This window comes from Petaurus breviceps, unplaced genomic scaffold (genome assembly GCF_028583685.1).
Source record: "Petaurus breviceps papuanus isolate PSGF00001 unplaced genomic scaffold, PetGlider_PUasm1.0 90925, whole genome shotgun sequence".
NCBI lineage: Eukaryota > Metazoa > Chordata > Mammalia > Diprotodontia > Petauridae > Petaurus > Petaurus breviceps.
In genome coordinates, this window is record NW_027187380.1 from 12,471,184 (window position 1) to 12,484,861 (window position 13,678).

At 39.3% G+C, this 13,678-nt stretch overlaps 1 protein-coding gene across 7 annotated transcripts in view; it reads right to left on the minus strand.

Moving 5' to 3' along the window:
- Positions 1-13,678, minus strand: part of LLGL2 (LLGL scribble cell polarity complex component 2) — a 77,303-nt gene that overhangs the window by 52,980 nt on the left and 10,645 nt on the right. The window lies entirely within an intron of this gene.

Here is a 13,678-nt window from a genome sequence, read left to right on the forward strand (position 1 = left end):
CTCCAGAAGGCTGATAATAGTATCATGTTTTCCATCTCTTGATAAAAAGATGACAGGGGCGGCTAGGTGGTGCAGTGAATAGAGAGCACCAGCCCTGGAGTCAGGAGGACCTCAGTTCAAATCCAGCCTCAGACACTTAACACAAAACTAGCAGTGTGACCTTGGGCAAGTCACTTAACCCCAATCGCCCTGCCTTCCCCCTCCAAAAAGAAAAAAAAAAAAGGTGATGGACTAAAGGTACAGAATAAGACAAACATTTTTAGATATAGCTTTCCTCATCTGTAAGAGTGGTGTTAATAATAACACCACCACCCACCTCCCAGGGTCGTTGTAAGGATAAAATGAGATAATATTTGTAACTGTGGTTGTTCAGTTGTGCTTGACTTTTCATGACCCCATTTGGGGTTTTCTTGGAAAAGAACAGGAGTGGTTTGCTGTTTTCTTCTCCAATTCATTTTACAGATGAGAAAACAGAGGCAAAGAGGGATTAACTTGCCCAGGGTCTCACAGCTAGTAAGTGCTTAAGGCCAGACTTGAACTAAAATGAGGAAGACAATATTTGTAAAGCACTTTGCAAACCTTAAAGCATTATATAAATGCTATATATTGTTATCATATATGTGATATATAATAATAACACTCTCTGCAAAGTAAAAAGAAAAATATGAGCAGAGCAAATCAACAGTGGAGTCCACCGAGAAGGCATGTCTGATTCTGCATCTCTAGTTCTATGCCAAGAAGTGGGAGGTGTGTTTGTTTCATCATCAGTCTTTTGAAGTCATGACCAACTACTTATGCTTCTTTGGTCAGAGTTCTGAGCTATTTCAGAATTGTCCTTTCCTCATCACTTTATTATTTCCCCCTTCTCTGCCTCCCCAGACCCAGAGAGCAGAAAAAAGCCCAATTACTAAGAATTAAGGATGGGGAAGGCAGAGGAAAATACTGTCAAAATACTGTCAATACCTGAAATAGTCAACCCCCTCACCCCTTCTTGATAGTCATTTCTAATTTCAGGGAAGGATGTCCCTGAAAATTCCACTTAAAACAGAGAAAAGGTCAAATCTCTCCAGCCAACCAATGCCTGCAGCAACAGTTGTGTCATTAGAGCAGACATTGTAGACATCACATAAGTAGGCTTTGGGGGAGGTAACCTGAGACCTTAATTCTGGTGCTAAACCTATTTGGGAACTTCTACAATTGCTGTGGAGGTACTGACTACTGAGGGGAGGAGAGAGCATGGAGTTAGCCACTACAGAGGTATGGTATAGCATGAAGATCATCAGACTTGGAACCAGGAGACATCTAGGTTCCAGCTCTCCCTTTTGCTAGCTGTGCACTCTTGGGAAAAAAAATCACTTTAATTCTCTGAACAAGCTGATCTCTCAGGCCCCTTTCCACTCTAACATTCTGGGATTCAAAGGAAAATGAAAACATTCCATTTCAGTGCTTGTGACCCATGTTTGGAACCCTGGGTGCTTCTCCAACTGTGTCTATTCCCCCTACCTTCCCCTGGCCCCAAAGCAACTTTCTAAAATTAGCTCTTTAAGATTAGACTTGGCAGAGCTGGAATCCTGGGCGGGCTTCCTCCATCATTAGCTAGCATTTCTGGGCTGCAGCAGCCCAATGCTTAGTTACCATGTGTTTAGGAAATGGGAACTCATTTTCCTATTAGCCCAAATGAAACAGAAGAAAATTGGAGACCACTGTGTACAGTGAAAAAGTGGGCCTGGGTTCAAACCCCAGTCTGTTTCTTACTCCGTCTGTGACCCTGGTCAAGTCATGAGGTCTGTGGGCTCCAATTTCCTTATTTGTATTAAAAACATAGGCTTATAAAAAAAACCAATCATATTAAAATACAGGTGACAAAATAAGGTAAGAAAACCTGGGTTATATAATCTTTGAGATCCCCTTTCCAACTAAACCTAGGAAATAAGAAATCTACCACTCAGGACTACCAAAATTCTTATCATACAAAGCATTCCAAAGCCTAATATAATTGGGAGTAGAAGCCATTGTTTTTGGATTATCTGTGCCACTAATTCTCCCCACTCCCGTGTAAGTATGGACATCTCAATATTAGCCAAAATAAAGCCTTTTCAATATGTTCAAATTAGCACTGATAGCAAGCCTTTAAAACTCAAATGCAAAGAATAAGTTCATAGAAAACTGGGAAGCAAACTGAATACCAGCTTATATTTACACAGGTTATATTTGCATAGAGTGTTGCATGGGGAGGCATTTAGTAAGTCAATCACTTCCCCTCCTTTCTGGATAGTAAATATTGTCATATTTAATATAACTAGCTGGGGGCCTTCTAGGGCATAGGCTGGCTTAGAGTCCTAAGGTCAGTGCCCAATTTACAGGTGGGCTGGATTCCAAAAGCCCATTTGTTAGTTAATCATTTGGAACTATAGAAACCATGGTATATACTGTGGCTAAGGCCTCAGGCTATCTCTCCAAAGTCTACATCCTCCTCTAGTGCCACAGCTTGGGGGCAGAGGGTAACCTGTTTCCTAAGGATGGGCCAAGTGGCATATAAACTCTAGCATGTCCTGCATCAACTTAAAAGCTTCAGCCATGGGTCCAGTGACAGATCGGGCATATTGTCTAAGGATCACAAGTCTATGTTTTTTCACAAAATGGAAAAAAATAACAAAACCTCAATAACACCTCAAAGACTGTCCCCTATGGTACAAAGGAGCTGTGAACTGACTTTGTGAAGGCGACCAATATTACTAATGAAATCAATCTTTTGAACTGTGGAAGTAGTTGGAGGGTAAGAAACAGTTGAAATCTTATTAATACTAGTCCAAAGTCCCAGTAGGTCCTCTGAACTTCTTTGGGTTCTGAGGGAGGAGAGGAATAGGATGGTAATGGATAAGATGGAGTAGGCAGAAATAATATAGTAACATAGGAGAGGCATGGAAAGGGCTGGGGAGTGAAGGTTTTAGTGTTTCCCTCAACAGTCAAGGTTTAATAAAGGAAAGCTTCAGGAAAACCAGGAGTAGGCTAGCTCAAGTGACCTATGCACTACTGTCCAAGACAAATATCTGAATGGGAGACAGACTATCAAGGTCCCATACCTACTCCAGCAAAAACCTGAAATTCACACCAGATTAAATAATGGTCCAGAAATCCCACAAGAAATTATAGCCAGGGTGCCCCCTTCTAGGACCTGGGAGTTAGGAAAGGGGACCACCAGCAAAGCCAGATCTAATCCAGGTAAGCACTCATACAACCTTGACCAGAGATAGATCAAAGATACTTTTAGCTTGCAGGGTTCTATGTCCAGAGGCAGTAAGAATGGGTTTTCCTCAGAAAAATACATGGAGGTTAAAAAAAAAAAAGTCCCAGGGTGGGGACACAGGAAGTCTAGGAAAGCTGCAGTGACCAATGTTGGGTACAGAGTACCAGACTAGGGCACTCCAGGCTGTTAGAAGTCTTTACTGAGATGCGACAGCAGATCCTGAAAGTCATGTGAACCCCAAAGATCCAGAGTGGTTTAACCCTGGGAGACTTGAGGTCAAGTAGGGCCTGGCCCTGGTCCAAAATCAATTCATTAAGTAATACTAGAAAGATGAATAAATCAAAGAACACACCGCCTAGAAGACCCATATAAAAAAATTATTGTTGCTCCAGATTCCTGCCTCCCTTCCCCTCCCCCCCAAAGAAGGATCAATTAACTCAATAACAACTATAAGTAGACTCAAGGGCTATGGGAATACCTAATGTCTATGCTTTAATGTGGGACAGAAAAGTTCATCTGCTTCCTTCAACATATGTACAAGTTGGTCCAAGTCTCCACCAGCCCCCTAATCCAGTCAGCATTAACCCTGAATCTTTTAAACATACTCAACTTCATCTTGATTGGGTGAGTTGTAAAGATTGCCTTTCCTGATTCTGTTTCATTTCAAGGAATCTGAAAGTTAGTTTCCATCTCCAAAGCAGTGGAACCTGGTGCTGGGTGATACTGGGTAAAAATCAACCCCAAGACACCAACTCTGTCATGGGTCATTTACAGAGCAACTTTACGGTCAAAGGCATTGGCAGGGGGAGGAGATAAAGTTCTGGTGGATTAGTAAACTGCTTACCATCCTGGCAGGGGATCAAACCCAGTCTGAATATATCCCAATGTGGGTGGTGGTCAGTGTTTCTCCATGAATGAATAGAACCGGCCACGTCAGGGGTTTTCAAAACAAACAGCATGCCAGGCAGCAGAGACTGGTCCCCACCATGCTGCTATCAGCAGCCATCCAGGGAACAGAAAATGGTTCTCTGTCACTCAAAGCCTCTCTCCTTTCTGAAGCCTGGGAAAGAATGTGTGTCTGTGTATTTGTTGACCTGCAGCTGTAAATCAGGCCTGCTCACTTAAAGGGACCTTGGAGAGCAAGGCTCAGGACAGATCTTCCACTGATCTCTGAGACTTGGAGGAAGCAAGTCTGGTCCATGGGGGGGTTGGCACTTGAAAGCTCAGCAGTGATGGATGCCCTCCCTACATTCTGGGTCAAGATGTCAATTGTAGGTTTCAGTGTTAAGTGGTCAAGTTTCAATGTAGGATCAAAAAATTGCTGATTTAGAGCTGGGGAGTAGGGGGAGGCAGCTACTTAACCTCAGAGAGCTCCAAGCACCTTTTTAAGACTATAAAATAGAATTGTTGGGTGTGGGGAAGGTTTCCTTACCTAGGAATTCTCTGTAGTAATGAAATCCAGTCCTTCATCCCAATCTAATAATGTTAGGGGAAACTAGTTCCACCACCTCACTTTCTACATAAGGACACTGAGGTCAACCTTGACTTCCTCAAGGTCACGAAGCTAGTATTACCTACTGAGCTGGTATTTAACCCCAGATCTCCCAACTCCATATCCAATACTTTTTCTCTTCAACCATGCACCCTTCCATTTAGAAGACTCAGGATTCCCAGGCAGCTCATTTGAGTGGAAATTCCCAGGATGAATTTAGTAAACAAACACAAAACTTGAGGAAAAAAAAAAGAAGAAATCCTGAGGCTCCTGAGATAAGAAGGCGCTCTCCTGAAATTGCTACCTTTCTAGATCAACACAGAGCTTTTTTCCCCCTACATTCTAGCTAAGGGGAAGGATATAATTTTTTTCCTTTTTCTTTTTCTTGTGTGCTGCTGGTGGTGTTATCTTGGAACATAGCAGTCACTTAAAAAAAAAATCCTTGTCATTTCCCAAAAAAAATTCTTCAAATGATTAATAAGAGAAATGTAAATTAAAACAGCTCAGAGGTTCTACCTCACGATCATCAGATTTACAAAGATGACCCCCCCTCCAAAATGACAATTATTGGTGGAAACTGTGCACACATTTTGACTCCAAAATACCAGTGGATCAAAGATATAGGATAAAGATTCACATGCACAAAAATAATCATAGCAGCACTTTTGCTGTAGCAAAGAACTGGAAAAGTGGATGCCCACCAGTTGGGCAATGGGTGAAAAAATTACAGAGTATGAATGTGATGGATTATTATCACTCCATAATAAATTACAAAATTCACAGATCTAAAGAAACCTAAGAGACTGATCAGCATTCTGAAATCTCATATAAATGTCATAAACTCCGTAAGACTGATGATAACTTATGCTTCCTAACTCTTAGCTGATAGATGACGGAGGTACAGAATGAGACATGGGTTGTTTTTTCCAGACCCAGCCAATCTGTAGATTTGTTTTCTCAACTACACATGTGATTTATTTATATTTGGAGGGGTGGGAAGGGGCTGATATTGATGCCAAAAGAGAGGAGGGGAGAGGTAAGAGCATCAATGAAATATTCTTAAAATCTAGAGGAGAGCTGAAGGCCCTTGATGAGGGGATCCAGACAAGCAAAGCAGTTAGTACAATTGTGTTGAATTTAATATAAGATTCGCAGTTTCATATATAATCATTTTCTCTTCTTTGTATTTAGGTTATGTTGGTGTTTGTCAAGTTCATAACTTAAAAAAAATATATTTATTTTTTTTAAACTTGCTTGCTAATTGACTACAGTTGCCTCAGTGCCCCAGGAATATTGGTAAAGGCAGGAAATCAATCAGCAGGATTTTAATAAGCTCTATATCATATATATATATATATATCTGCTATATATAGATATATATCTTTTAATAAGCTCTATATCTATCTATATGTAATAAGCTCTATTTAATAACCTCTATATCTGATCTGGTAGGTACCAGATACTGCTCTAAGGGCAAGGAAGAAAAAAGAAAAAGAAAAACAGGCCCAACCCTTAAGGAATTCACAGTCTAAAGGAAAGGGGTGATTAGATTAAAGGTGGGCTGTGAAACTCAATCAGAAACCCAGAAGTCCAGAGAAAGTACACAAAAAAGTTCAACAAAGGTGTCATTTTGTTCTCTGGGGCCCAACCTACCCTTAAGGAGTCCCACTGAAGAGCAGGGAAAAAAAACAAGAATTAAAGATCCCATTTTGAGAGCCTTGGGTCTTACACTTAATATCTCACCTCTGTTTTGTACTTTACAAAGTCATCTATAATTTTAAATAGACTGGACAAGTATCAAAGAATAAACAAATTCCAAGAGTAAACTCAGGGTTCAAAGAAAGTAGTAAATGGCTGATTAACCAAATGGGAATTATTTTAGCAGTTGATACACTTCAACATCCCCACCAGAGGGACTCCTATGGTTAGGTCTTTGTAGATAGGGGATTTTTGGAATCTCATCACATAAATAATTTGCATTCTTCCCAGGGAGTGAGGCCAGGCCCAGAAGCTTCTCCCAAGACATATAGATAGATAACTGCTGCTCATGCCTCTAACACTCCTACCCACCAGACCAGGTTTGCCCTCTGCTTCCTAAACAAATCTCAGGAGCCCCAACCACAGCTTCCTTTCTGGTATCAATCAGGTCAAATCTAAATTCTCAGGCAGGCCCCCAAAGTCCTCATCAACCAGCCTTCTAATATCCCTTTTAGCCTCATCAATCACTTGCATTATATCTGACCCCTTTGCCCCAGCAAGTCAGGTTATTTGGTATGTCTATCTCTTTCTTGCCATGAGAAAATACAGTTCTTGCCATGAGAAAAATGATGTAAGTGTAATGTAATGGGGGGGAGGGGAAAGAAGGGGGAAGGAGTGAAGAGAGGATGGAAAAAGATAAGGAAAACTCCAAAGAAATAGCAGGTGAGGAAGACCCTAGAGAAGCCTTGGCAGAGTGAAGAGATGGAGATTAGGAGGGAAGGGCATTCTACATGGAAAGACCAGTATAAGAAAAGGCTTGGGAGGCAGAAAAGCAACAGGTTATATTCAGGAAGGTCAGTGTTCCACTTTTTCTAGAACTGAAGCAGCATAGAGTGTTAGAAAAAGTATTAGCCACTAAAATTAGGAGGAAACAGGTAACTGAGGAAAAGATCTTTGTAGTAAGTTTCTGATATGGTTTTCATTTGCAAGATATGGAAGGAATTGACACTTATTAAGAATAAGAGCCATTCCCCAACTGCTGAAAGGATAGGAATGGACTATTTTCTAAGGAAGAAATCTAAGTTATCCATAGCTACATTAAAAAAAATGGCACAAAATCAATAATAACTAGAAATATACAAATTAAAACACCGAGAATCTACCTGATATGCATCAGATGGGCAAAGTTGACGAAAAAGGAAAATTGCAAATGTTGGAGGAAGTGTGGGAAAAACAGGTACATTAATATAATGCTGGAGGAGCTGTGAATGGTAAAGCCATTCTGGAAAGCAATTTGGAACTATACCCAGAAAGTTACCAAACAGTACATATGAGGCAGCTAAGTGGCTCTTAGAGCACTGGCCCTGGAATCAAGAGAACATGTGTTCAAATCTAGCCTTAAGACATTTACCAGCTGTGTGACCCTGGGCAAGTCACTTAACCCTGTTTGCCTCCCTTTCCTCATCTGTAAAATGACCTGGAGAAGGAAATGGCAAACTAGTCCAGAATCTTTGCCAAGAAAACCCCAAATCGGGTCATGGAGAATTGGATGCTTGCTATAAACACACAACAACAACAACAACAAAAAGGAATATACCTTTTGGTACATGGTACATACCTGCCTAAACTACCTCCAGGTCTTTACCCCCAAAGAGATCAAAGAAAGAGGAAAAAAGACCCATGTATACAAAAATATTTATAGCAGTTCTTTTTGTTGTGGCAAGATTGGAAAATTAATGGGATGTCCAACCGTTGGGGAATACCTGAACAAATTACTACAGTATGTGAGCATAATGAAATAATATTATATTGTAAGAAATGATGAAGGGAATGGTTCCAAAGAAACAGAGGAAGGCTGAAGTAAAGCAAGTAGAACCAGAACAATCTATATAAGAGAAAAATTGTAAAGACAACTTTGAAAGACTTTTACCCTGATTAATGAGATCACCAACCATGACGTCAGAGGACCCAAGATAAAACATGACCCACCTCCTGACAGAGAGATAGGTGATGGACTTAACAGACTTTTTGGACATGGCCAATCCATATGACAATTGGCATTACTTGATGATGTATAATTGTTACAAGTGTCTTTAAGATTTTCTTTTGTGAAAGAGTACAGTAGAAGAGAAAGTAGGCTTTTGTTAATGGCGGGGAGGGGTGAAGAATGAAGGAGCTCTGGATTTGGGTGTCATAGATTCAAATTTTAGGCCCTGCTACCTGTGTAACATTGGGCAAATTCCTTAACCTCTCTGGACCTCTTTTCTCCTCTGTAAAATGAGGGAGCTAGAATAGAAAATATTCAAAATCTCTTTTAGCTCTAAATCCTGTGATCCAATGAGAGAAGCCAGAAAAGGTAAGGATGGACTGAAGCATGGAGAGTCTGGACTTTACTGAGTAGGTAATGGGAAGCCAATGAAGGTCTTTTGAACAGGTATATGTTATGGTCAGTGTTCTGCATTGGGAAGATTAACCTAACAGGAATACACAGAATGGAATAGAGCAGGGGTTCTTAACCTGGTGTTTGTGAACTTAAAATTCTGATAACTGTATTGCAATATAAGTGGTTTCCTTTGTAATCCTATGTATCTTATTTTAGGAATTTAAAAACATGACTGAGAAGGGGGTCCCATAGGTTTCACCAGACTGCCCAAATGATAAGACACAAAATTGGTCAAGAACCTCCAGGAAGGTCAATTAACTTTCTCTCATTTTTTTAAAAAGGGAGACCTACAGTCAGTAGATGTCAGAAGCTGGGATAGTTCAGGTTGAAAGGTCTTAAAGGAAAATAGTGGAAAGAAGAGAATGAAGCTGAGAAGACTTTGGAGGTTGTGGGGTGAGGCAGAAGGTGAAGCCAAAGGTGACTTAGAGGTTTCACACTTGGATAAATGAGTCAATCGAAAGGGGAAAAATGTCTTAGAACTGTTTCACAATGAAACAAGCTTCCAAAATAAGTAGTGAGCTTCCTCTCATCAGAGGTATCCAAGCAGAGGTTAGATGTTTGCCTGGCAGAGATACTGTAGAAGGGAAGCCTACTCGTGATAGGAGGTTAGACTACATGACCTCTGAGGTCCCTCCCACAGTTCATGAGTTTGTGTTCTCTTGTAGTGGCTCCCATTTCTTTTTTTAAAAATAGATTTTAATTGTTATCTTTTGTTTTCATTGTTTCCTGAGTCCCTTCTCCTCCCCAAGAGATATGCCTAATAACTAGCCCTCCTTAATTCCTCTAAATTCCTCCTCAAACTTTCACCTTCTAATTATTTTCTATTTATTTTGTATAGTTTGCTGTGTATACATTTGTTTGCATACTGTATTCTCCATTAGACAGTAAGCTCCTTGAGGGCAAGGACTATTTTTTGGCCTCTTTTTGTTTAGCACAATGCCTGGCACATAGTAGTTACTTATTAAGCAATTATTGAAGTGAATTTAACAAAGAGATTTTAAAAAGAGAGAGATGAGAGGAAAATTCAGCAAAACTAATTAACACATTAAAAAAAAATCCCTAGACATTATATGTGATATTACACACAAAGGGAGGGAGGTGTCTTCCAACTGCTCTTCTTTGGGACCAACCTTGGTCTTTGTAATATTGCAACATTCAGTTTCTGTTGTTTTTTGGCTATTGTTCTTTCCATTTATATTGTAGATCATTGTGTATATTGTTTTCTTGGCTCTGCTTACTTTACTTTGCATCAGTTCATCTAAGTCTTTTCATGCTTCTCTAAAGTCATTATGTTCTTCAATTCTTATTGTAGAGTAACATAGCCATTCCCCAATCGATGAGAATGTACTTTGTTTCCAGTTCTTTGCCACCACAAAAAAGTGCTACCGTCAATAATTTGGAGAATATGGAGCTTTTCTTTTTGCTAATGACTTCTTCATGCATGTACCTAAATCTAGTGGAATCTCTGAGAGTCAAAAAGTATGAGTATTTCAGTCCCGTTCTTTCACTAATTACAAACTGCTTTCCAGAACTGGGTTTTCCCAACCCATGGTTCCACCAATAATTCTTTCATATATCTGGCTTTCCCTGACCTTCCCAACACTGACCATTACATTCTTTTTTTTTTAAATCATTTTTGCCAACTTGTAGCTCATATATTTCAAAGCATATGGCTTCATCTCTCCAACTACACTTTTAACTCCTAAAAGAGTTGACAGAAATGACAATGTCTACCTTGTGCATCTCCTACAGGGTCCACTGTGCTATACTGGAAAGCAGAAAAAGTCAATAAACAGGGTTTCTAGACCTGGGACTGACACAACAGTGTGACCTTGGTCAAATTGTTTCTCCTCTATGAAATAGGGCATCTACGAAAAAGATATAAAAAAAAAACTTATACCTACCAAATTTGGTGCAAGTACTCAATGAGACAATCAATCTAGAAAGACATCTTTGGAAAAAATGAAGCACTACTACATAAATGTTAGGTATTAGTAATATAATACTAGGCAAATGTTAGGTATTAATAATATAATGCTAGGCATTAGACAGATGACAAATGGCAGATATATATTTGCTGAATACTCCTCTTTAATTCTGTGTAGAGACAAGGTGAAAGAAGTATCACATAGCCACATAGTTGCAGACCCAGATGTCTGCCACAAAAACCCAACCAGCAAGGAAAACAGAAAAATCATGCAGGCTGAGAGATGGGAAGGTCAGATCCAGGTTAGCCATTACCACTTCTTAAAATTACCTCTAGAACAATGGAAAAGGTCTGGAGAGTCTTCTAAGGACACCTTTCTGCTTCTTAGACCCTCATATCTAGGAAAGGCTTTAAGGAAGAACTGCATAGCTCTACAAAGTAAGCCAAGCTAAACTGACTTTGGGAAGCCCACTGATCCAGAAGGTAGACAAACACCAAGACAATTAGAGCAAATGCCTGAGACTACAAGGAAAGAACAAATGTCTCCTTATCTCTCATTTTTAAATGTTTCATTTTCATTAACTTCATTTCCTATTAATCCTAACCACATACTCTCTTTTCAGCTGAGCTAAAAAATTTTTTCTCCATTCCTCATACAGCATTTGCTCAATCACTGCCTTTAACACAAAGTGAGGAATGAGAGCAGAGGGGCAGTATGATATAATGGGAAAGGGTACTGGACTTTTAGTCAGAAGACCTGAGTTCAAATCCCACATCTGTTACCTTAGCCAAGTCATTTAATCTTTTTGGGCCGCAATTTCCTCAAGCATAAAATATTGGAGCTAGAATAAATGATTACTAAGGTCCTTTCCAGCTCTAAATCCTATGTTCCCACATCTGATATTCCTCAACCTGGAGCAAGAAAGGCAAAAACACAATTAAAGGAATATGGAATGGGACCCAATGGAATCCCCTTTCCCCAAACAAACAAAAAAACTTCATAAGCAGACTTGAGGGGCCACAGAGCATTTAAGTTGTTAGAGTTATTATTTTGTTGAGGTTATATATAACCTCATACATAACCTAAGGAGATTTTGGACAACAAAAAAGACTCATATGTACAAAAACGTGTGATTTGTGATTACAAAAAGCTGAAAACAAAAGATATGCTCAACAATTGGGGGAAGGTTCATCCATGGTATATGTTCAATGAAAGTCCCCTGAGGGCAAGGATTATTTTACTTTTGTTTATATCCCTAGTACCTTGCAATACAATAATGCTTAATAAAAGGCTTGATTAATGTATATGAATGTCATGAATTGACTGTGCCATGAAGAATGATGAAAATGAAGAATATAGCTGCTAAAGTGAAACCAAGATAAGTTAGAGAAATATGAGAAGACTTGTATGAAGTAGATAAAAGAAAGTAGAACCAAACACTACATGAAATGGCTTCGATAATGTAAAGAAAATAAACAATGAGAAACAGCAAAACTCTGGTTAAACACAAGGTCAATGGTGATTACCATACTGTCCTTGTCAGGGTTAAGCTTTGATGGAGCAGTACGGCAACATGAGAAAGAGGCAGCCTGGTATATGCTGCCACCACCAAACTACTGCCATACTAACCACCATCTCCTTTCAGACCCAGTGCCACTAAGTGGCTGCCAGTCCTGAATTCAGGAAGACTCACCTTCATGAGTTTAAAATGTGACCTCAATTACTAGTTTTGTGATCCTAGACAAGTCACTTTGCTTCAGTTTCCTCATCTGTAAAATGAATTGGGGAAGGAAATGACAAACCACTCCAGTATCTTTGCCAAGTAAACCCCAAATAGAGTCATGAATAGTCAAACATGACTGAACAATTGTTTCCGATTCCTCACTGTCTAATCTATTACATTCTCTCCACTTTTAACCAGTACCAGATCATTTTTATCTATCTTTATCCCTTTAATTTCCTTTTCTTGTCTTTTTCCCTCACTAGCAATTTCTACAACTACAGTAAGGAGAATGAGCACTCTCTCTTCATCCCTATATTTACTAATATAAATTCCATTAATCCGTCAGGATTTTATTTAAAAGTTTGAGTCAATGTTCAGTAATGATGTTGGCTTACAGTTTTGTTTTGTTTTTCCTATGTTTTATATTTCCCCAGTTTAGATATTAGAAGACTATATTTGTCTCACTTCTAGTAGGGTGCTTTCATTCTCAATATGTGAGAATAATTTGTTAAGTATGAGTACTAAGCATTCTTTAAAAGTTTGATAGAATTCTCACTGTAAACTCATCAGCACGTAAGTTGTTTTTTTTTTCTCCCCACTTTGGTAGTTTCCTTACAGCTAGATCTATTTCCTTTTCTGAGATTAGGTTATTTAATATCTCTATCTGATCTTCTAACGGTTTGGGTATGTTATATTTTTTGAAGGTATTCCTCTATATTGTTTGTACTCTCAGTTTTGTTGGCATATAACTGTGCACAATATGTTCTGCTTATTCTTTTTGTTTCTTTTGGTTTTGATGGGATTTCACCTTGTTCATTTACTATTTTACAGTTGATTTTCTGTTCTCTTTTCTTCAAAAAGAAGACTCTTTTCTACTACATCACAGTAGATTATTCCTAACTCAAGAAGTTAGAGGGAAAGATATGAGCAAAAGGAACAGGAGTCATGAGGTTTAACCAGGAAGAGAAGAAACCAACCTGGAGTAGGCATCTCAGGGAAGGGAGGATGCATTTATATACTGTCACAACGTGACTGGTTGCAGAAAGGAAAGAGAATCAAGAGCATCTCTATGCAGGTGATTCTCAGGCCTATTTACCTAGCATCCCGAACCTCCTGTCTCTCAATTCCACCTGCCTATTAGACATGT